Below are 8,647 nucleotides of genomic sequence, written 5' to 3'. Positions count from 1 at the left end.
AAGAACTTTTTGTTTACAGAATTATTCCAGGAAACCCCTCCAATCCAGCCAGTGGCAGGGTAAAGAGAATGAAAATGTTTAGTACCAAGGGCTTGTCTCCATGGAGATATTCAAGAAAGCTAATCCCCATTCATTTTCAAAATGCATTAGTTAAACTTCATTCAACACCTGTAGGGACACACTTATTTAGAATTAAAGTGGCCTTCATTCAGGTTAGTTTCATTCATGGAATTCACTACAATTAATAAGGCCCATTTTAATTCAGAATCAGAGCATCCACACATGTGTTTAATGCCATTTACCTCATGCACTTGAAATGTACACCTTTAGTTCATTTGGATTAACTTTCCTTACTGTCCCTGTGTAGACAAGCCCGAAGGAATTTAGCCCTTATCTACCTGTATGCAGACCATTTATTAGTTGTACAGTTCCCAAAAGTGTGCTAGGCTCTTTACACATCAGAATCTTCTCTTCTAATGAGGTATTTACAAGATGCCCACCATTCTGTTATCTAAGCGACAACAAACAGGACAGAAAGAACTAGATAGGCAGACAAATGGACATTACAACAGTGAAAGAAGGTGAAGAATTCCTTATACCTGCTAATGGTCTCCTCACCTTGTATACAGAGAAGGCAGCTGATACAGTCAACCACCCACTGACGGGACGTGGCCAGCGAATCACAGCTGTATGGTGCTATTAGTCCAATCAGAGATCCAAACTGATCAAAAGTTCCCTGAGTCTAATGAAAAAAGAACAAAGAACGAAGAATGAATGGTCTCCAGTTGGACTAGACTTCACTTGCCATCCTTATTGTTCAGACCAGTCAGCTCTGTGTTTTTTGGGGAACCAGGGCACAGTATCTAGCCTGTCTGACTCATGAAAGACACCCCCTGCCCCCACCAGTCTCAGTTTGAACCAAAACCCATCAGAGAAAAGGCTTGCAGAGAACAATGAAGGGTGTTGGGAGACACACCTAGACCCCTCCTGAGAAGGGTGACAAGATTAAGACATCTCCATTTGCATACAGAATGAAGAACAGAGACAACTCCCCTAGCCTCATCTGCATGAAAGATGGGATAGGAATTAGCATGAAGAATGAGGAACAGAGAACCGCACTGAACTCTGGGACCAGAAAAGCAGGGACGCATTGCATCATGGGAATCCCTGCTCCAGATGCTAATGAACCTATGCCTGCGCACACCTAGCTCAGCAATTATCAGACCAATTCTAGTAATAAATCTTTATTATCCTAAAATACTGAAGCAGCCTAGTTGCCTTGTGAGCTCCCTGGAAAAAACCACCACCCATAGCCAAGAGTGATCAGCTCCGATTGTCTAGCCTAAAGAAAACCCTTGAAAACCCATTAGTTTACCCATAAACAAATCTAGTGTTCTCCCTTGAACCATTGTATTTTCTCGACAAAACCCCCTACCTATGCCCAAGTAAGGGTTCTGATGTATAGACCCAAACTCTGCATCAGTTCCACTGGGATTCCATCTCCTGACTGATTGTGCTGGGGGCTCTGCCTGTCTCCAGCACTCAGGACCCGGAGCTACCACCATTACCTGGGAACCCCACCCAGTTCAAGCCTCATGGAGTGGATGAGATTCCCACCCCTCGCCCCTCCGTTTTCTTTTCTTCCTCAGGTATTAACCTTTCAAATGTAACCATTATGTTTGTTTAGCCCTCCTTGTGGGGGTTTGCTCATGAAGTGGGTTACTACCAGTACAATTGTAATGTGGAAGTGGGATAGGGATGTGTTAAACTTGGGGCACATAAGAGGGGAGCAGCTGAAAGTGCTGCTTAACCCAGCCCATTGAGTACAGGGACATATGAGAGGATCAGCTGGAGAGTGCTGATTGACCTGGTCCGCTCAGACTTGCTCTGCTAGTGTGAGCGTACGTGCGTGCGTGTTCATCTAGTTCTAGGGCTGGAGGAACCCAGCCCTGGGGAACCTAGGTCCTGCAGGGTAGCTCCATTGGGAGGGCACTTGCAGAAGGAAGGAGTAGAGCTCCATATGAACACACAAGTGACATAAGCAGCACATTCATAGAATTACAGGACCCCCCCCCCCCGCAAGAACAGTAACCCGAATCAATGAGCCTACCCCAAAGTAACAGGCACATCTGGTAACATTGTGCCCCTGGTTCCTGTACTGTACTGGGTAATGCACATTGGAAAACATAATCCCAATTGTATATAGAAATGGATGGGGTCTAAATTAGCTGTTATCACTCAAGAAAGAGACCTCAGAGTCATTGTGTACAGTTCTCTGAAAGCATCCGCTCAACATGCGGTCAAAAAAGCTAACAACATGTTAGGAACCCTTAGGAAAGGGATCGATAAGAAGACAGCAAATATCATTATGCCACGATAGGAATCTACAGGACCCCCACACCTTGAATACTGCGTGCAGTTTTGGTCATCTCATCTCAAAAAAGATGTGTTAGAATGGGAAGAAATACGGAGAAGAGCAACAAAAATTAGGCCTATGGGATAACTTCTCACCCAAGGGAGATTAACAAAAGAGCGACGTTTCAGCTTGGAAAAGAGACGACTCAGAGGGAATATGCTGGAGGTCTATAAAATCATGACTGGTGTAGAGAAAGTCAATAAGGAAGTGTTATTTAGCCCTTCACCTAACACAAGACCGAGGGGTCCCCCAATGAAATTAATAGGCAGCAGGTTTAAAACAAACCAAAGGAAGCATATCTTCACACAATGCAGTCAGAAGACAGGATACTGGGCCAGATGAACCATTCTTTTGCGGGAGGCAGGTTAGCCATTCTTATGTTTTATGTTCTTAGCTGGTTAAATAGAAATTTTCCTTTACCACCCTGGGAGCATAAGAACCAAGAATGCATTTGTGACACTGGCAGACCAGGCAACCTGTGTATGACCCATAATAACTTAACAAGAGGCACTTCCACTGTATCAAGACAGTTCACTTGCATGTGAATTTCAAAGAGATGGATTAGACTAGCAATCCTCAACTCATTCAAAAATGAACAATAGATGCTAAGTCTATTTGTCTGTGTTGATCTATACGCGGTTAGAAGTTTCACAATGTAACCAAATTAGCTTGTCGATGCTGATTCCCTTTCAGGTCTTCATTATGTGTGCAAGGTTTTCAGTTAACCTTAAAATCAAAGATGTAAGATACTGCAGGAAACTAATAATTTCTACATTGTCTTCAGCTTAACACTCTGTGTTATAATGGAAGAACGGCTAATCACCTTATGCGAATGAGTAACTAGTTTACTGTGTATGCACAGGAAATAGAAGATTAGCTTCAAAGCAAAGTACAGGAGGCGATCTGCATTGCCTAGTCTTTCTCAGGGGAAGGTCCTGCTGTAACCATTTTTGTGAGGTAGGCTTGTCAGCCTGCGAGAATAGCTAGAAAAGAGAAGGCTCGGGCCTCATCCTGTCATCTCTAGTCAGCTGAAACTTTGAACAGGGAAAGTGTAAGCCATAGGACAGAGAGCTTCCAAATCATCATTTGAAAGAACCTGGAAAATGCATGGAAAAACTAACAGTCTTTACATCTAAGCTGCCTTTGGATTCTGATCTGTTGGGATGATTCCAGAGAGACTTGTACAAGCCAGCAGTTTATTCCATCACTGTTGTGATCCTGAACTATGAACATTGACAGTCACTTGTATGGATATTGATCTTTTCACCATTTGTAACTCTCTTCTTTCTTTTAAGAAGAAATCTTCAATTTCGTTATTAAGGATTGGCTGGCAGCATGCTATTTGGGAAAGACCTGAGATTCACCTTGACCTGGGGATAAGCATCTGGTCCTTTATGATGGGTGAACCTCACATATGGTGAATCAGGTTTTCAGTAACCCCTCACTATATTAGACTGGGCTGTTTAGATGGGAGCCTAGGTCTGGAATGCCAAAAGGGGACCGTGTTTGGCATTTTGTTAACTAGGGTGGAAGCTCTTTTGCTGTTGACTTGGTGCATGTAATTCTAGAATAAGCCATCAGTTTGGGGGATCGTCTGCCCTCTACTTCTTGCAGTCTGCCCGGAGTGTGGTCACAGCATTGTTGTGTAAACCTCTCTCTTATGGAAGCAGAGGGATCTTAGTCACTTTGAGATCCCAGCTGCTGCCCTGGAAGCTTTTTTCATGCATTTGCGTTGAGTGTCAGATCGGATAGAAGCAGGGAAGTCAGCTCAAGAAGAGGAAGGCTATACTCACTGTGCTATGAACTGTCTCTTGATAGGCAGTCAGCAGCTGGATGGTGGCCTGCAAGGCCCTTTCTCTCTCCCACTCCTTCTCTGAATGGAGCCATGTCTCTAGTAGCTGTTGGTAGAGCAGGGGAATGGACAGAGTTAGTACCAGAAAATCCCTCCCAAAAGTTCCTCTTAAACAGGTTTAATTGTCACTAAAATCCCTCTCCAAAGCACCCGACCTCCATGGAGCGAAGGAATTACATGTCTAATGGAAGTCCCAGGGACCAGATTCACCTCTGAGTGATTGAAGACAAAGGAGTTACATGAGAGATGAACCTGGGCCTGTGTACGTGATGTCTCCTGTAGACTGTCTGATGGGAGCTGTCTACCACATTGCATGCTGTTTGATGTCTGCTGCTGTGTTCTGTTTCCTGGGCAACTTCTCCCACATTGAGTGGCCAAATGACAGAGAGGAGCGTTTCTTTTTATTAATTTGAAGAAGAGCAGAGAAGTACCCCCTCCCAGCCCAGCTCCTTTTAGAACTTCATTTTTATACTGAAGGTGCATCAAACTCCCCACCCCTCAGCTCTTCAAGATATTCTGTTCATGTCTGAGGAACAGGAAGTCTCCTCTGGATGAGTTTCCATACACAGGGCTTAACTCAATATGAATGAATTCCTCTTTGAAGAAGTGATCAGTTTCAACTGGTTCTCTTGGATTTGGCTACTGCAGTGGTGATTTTCTTGCCGGTCCAAGTAGTGTCAACTACATTGTAAGAAGTTGGTCCCAATCCAGCCCTGGCATAAAATGGCATAGCTTCTGTGGATTTCAGCGGGGCACATGCCTGCTTATCCCAGGAAGAATTTGGTGCTTTTTCCCCTGACAATTCACTCCACTGTGGAAAATTCCTCCACAACTGAAGCTTGACCCCCTAAATCTCTGACTCTTCCCTGCAGTAACACAACAAACAAACAAACAAACAAACAATCTTCAACATGGTTCAATGGTCTACTCACTTGAAACATTTCCTGGAACCAGTGTGCGGTTGGTTCTTCCTCCAGCAAAGTCTTCATTAGCTTGCCAAGGGCTTCCAAGGACTCTACGTACAGTGACTGAAACCAGAAGAGAAGGAGTGAGGCTCAGCACAGATAATTTGTGTGTGTGTGGGGGGGGGACGACTGGGGGCTAGGGAAAGCGAACCATAACCTTGCTAGGGAGGCCATGTGTGACTGCCATCACCCAGTGCCTGCTGGGCAGAAATACAGTGGATGGTGCCTGAGGAGAATTGTTGTCACGTACCTGTATAGGCAGAGCATCCTTTGCTGTCTCACCTTCCTCTTTCATCATCTTCTCCAGGGGAGGGAGGGGAAACAAACTTTTGAAACACTGATGAAGGAGCTCACGGTTTTCCTTCAAGGTCAAAGATGGTTTGAGTTTGCTGGCAGAAGAAAGAGAGAGAGAGAAAAGTCATGCATTAGACTCAGTACCACCTCCAAGTGAAAGAAATGGGTCCAATGACTGGAGATTGTCTCAATCTAAAACCCCAAATGCAAACAACCCTTCACTTTGCAGCTGAGCACCTCTTTGCACCTCTATTAAGTATTGGCTCATTGAGAAGTAAAGCTAAAGCTTCAAGTCCCCTTTTTAGAGAAACCCACAAGCTTCCTTCCCCCTGCCAGCAAGCCAGACACCTCCCTCCCCATCTGAACACTCCTGCATTGGACTGCATGCCCCACAACCTCCAAGTTTGTGTCTTTCAAGCACAAACCTCCAAATGGACACATTCAAACCCTCAAGAACTAAAGTTCTGCTGGTGAGCAGCATGTGAGCCAAATCCGGCAGGCATCAAACTGCTCCCAACCTGGCACTCATGAACTAACAAAGACGACGTCACAGTGCCAGGAAATATGGCAGAAAATAGCCTACCTCAGATGTCTAATGGCAAGAATTGCCTTGTAGCGAACTGGAGATGCCAGGGAATCCAGTGGTTCCTTTTTAATGAAGTCCTGAAATGCACGAATAGGGAAATTAAAAAAAATGGGAAATGGATTTGAAAGGCAGAGAGGCTTTCCTCTCACACCCTGAAACAGGGCCATATGCCAGGTCTGTAATAAACAGACACTGTTCTCGGCAGGCTCTCTGCCTCAGAAATGGACCGTAGGGCCATCTGCAGGCTATACGGAGGACAGAAAGATAACTCCCCAGACACAAGCCATTCCTGCCACTTACAGCCCACAATAGGTCGGCATCCCTGCCAAGCTCAGAGTGGACCCAGCAGCATTCTGGGTGCCGTGCAGGTAGCTCATGAGACTGCAGTGGTACAGTCACAGCCAATGGATAAAACAACATCTACCTGGAAACCCAGTCTGATGACATTACAACAAACTCCTTTGTACTTCAGTCCTCAAAGCTCCTCATCACTCACCAGCATGTAGCCAAGGAGCTCCAGTTTGTAAGAGAATTCGAACTCCTGGGAGTCTCTGGTCTCCAAAATGGCACAGCTAATCTCCGTGACATTCTGGATGAGGGTTAATTTTAGGTGCATGTCCTACATAATCCAGAAGGAGAAACAAGAGGATGTGGATGAGAAACGGAGAGAAGAACCAGAGTCCAGAAGATAAAGATCAGGAATTAAATCTAGCCACAGGAGAGGAGAGAGGTGTCCACAGACCCCAGAAGGCAGAGGACCCTGGCTCTGCACCCACCTCAGAAGAAGAGAAAACCCAGGTTCATGAAAGAAATCCAGGGCCACTTACACCAGAGCAGCCAGGACTCCTGCTTGATGTAGCAAGGAAATCAAGCTCTGTGCAATTTAAACAAGCAACTTGTGGATAGAAAAGGCAAGAGCTGAGGGCAGATTATTTAGAATTTACCTTGTTTGTAAGAGCGATGCCCAGCACCTGAAAAACAAAATGCAAAACAGCTATTAGCAATGTCTATAGTCCCACATAACACACATCCTCAAAATGGCCTGGCTGGTGAATATGGAGCAGAGAGAAATCATGATTGTTAAATCTTCCAAAAGGCAGGAAATGTATCCAGAGGGGGTGTTTTGCAGAGGTCAAGATCAGGGGCCACCCTATGGAATATTTGCATTTGTGAACTTCTGGAGGATATCTGTTTGGTTCAACTGTGATCAACTTTTTTGACAAAGGCTAAATGAGATTCTCACTTAGACAGGGCAGAATTGAATGGCAAAGTGACGTGGCGAGGTTGCACTGAGAGGAGAGTCAGTACCAGCAGTCAGACACCTAGGGAACAGAAATAACGAGCACACAGACAAACAAGACGACAGAGAAGAGGGAAGGGAAGTAGTGAGTCCAAGAAACAGAGTGACAGCAAAGAAACTAAATACAAGTTAGCACCATTCTCTCTTGGCTAGCAAAAGATAGAGCTAGATACACATACATATTAGGGGAGTTAGAGTGTTATTCTGAATAGCCTGAGTGTGACTGCATCTGAATTACTGTGCAGCTGTGCTCGACAGAATTTCAGAAGAATATATAAAAACTAGAGAAAACACAAAGAAGAGCAACAAAAGTGATACAACATGTGACAGCTCACGCTCCATCCATTACAGTTTTAAATTTGAAACATGTGACAAATTATTGCTCAAAGGAGAGTTTTAGAAAATACAAGCCCTCTCTCTATAAACTCAGAGGCAATGCTATAACTTCAGGGTAATGCTCCTCACAGTTGTCACGCAAAAGCACTTACCTGACAACTGGTTCTGTAATGGTGAAGGACGTTCCCTGTGATGTCTGCCTCGACTCGGGAGAGAAGCTGCTCTTTTGGAGCATGGACAGCCACGTTGCTGTATGTCAGCATCAGGGTGCGGCGAGTCTTGCCTCTTGTCCCATGGTGGTAATCCTAGACAATAGGAAACATCACTAGAGACAAGTTCTTCTGATTCATTTGGCCTTGGAATGAATCAAACATTGGTGGAGCCGGGCCCCCGAGCCTTGAATACTGCTGGATCCCGGGCACCATGAGCCCATAGAACTCGCCGCCCCATCGCCATCATTCCCACTGGGTAACTCTGACCCAGAGAGCCGAAAAGGCTGAACCGACAGCAGTGGAGTACATGGGAGCTGAGTCATTGACACTGGTGGGGACAAGATCAGGCGCTAAATGTCTTGCCTAAGGCTGCACAGTGAGTAAATGGCAGAGCCAGCAATGGGAGCCCAGAGGCCTAGTCTCCTGCTCTATCCTCTAGATCAGTGGTGTTCAACCAGGGGGACTTCTGTACCCCTGAGGGTCTGCAGGGGTCTTCCAGGGGGTATATCAACTCATCTAGATATTTGCCTAGTTTTACAGCAGATGACAAAGAAAGCACTTGCAAAGTTACTAACTCAAATTTCATACAATGGCTTCTTTAGACTACTCTATATACTGCCCACTGAAATGCAGGTACAATATTTAGATTCCAGTTGATGTATTTTCTAATTCTAGGGCAAAAATGG

At 45.1% G+C, this 8,647-nt stretch overlaps 1 long non-coding RNA gene across 1 annotated transcript; it reads right to left on the bottom strand.

Annotated features, from left to right (window-relative positions):
• Positions 1 to 5,489: 5,489 nt before the first annotated feature.
• On the bottom strand, positions 5,490 to 6,728 carry LOC142069642 (uncharacterized). Its single transcript, XR_012665577.1, has 3 exons — positions 6,610 to 6,728; positions 6,111 to 6,190; positions 5,490 to 5,622 (listed from the first exon to the last, which is right to left on the bottom strand). It is a non-coding gene; the product is annotated as an uncharacterized LOC142069642 (long non-coding RNA).
• Between the last annotated feature and the right edge of the window lie 1,919 nt (positions 6,729 to 8,647).

The sequence above is a fragment of the Caretta caretta genome, chromosome 20 (genome assembly GCF_965140235.1).
Source record: "Caretta caretta isolate rCarCar2 chromosome 20, rCarCar1.hap1, whole genome shotgun sequence".
In the NCBI taxonomy this organism is placed as follows: Eukaryota; Metazoa; Chordata; order Testudines; family Cheloniidae; genus Caretta; species Caretta caretta.
The sequence above is the reverse complement of the archived record's forward strand: the minus strand, read 5'-3'. Positions and strand labels throughout refer to the sequence as shown.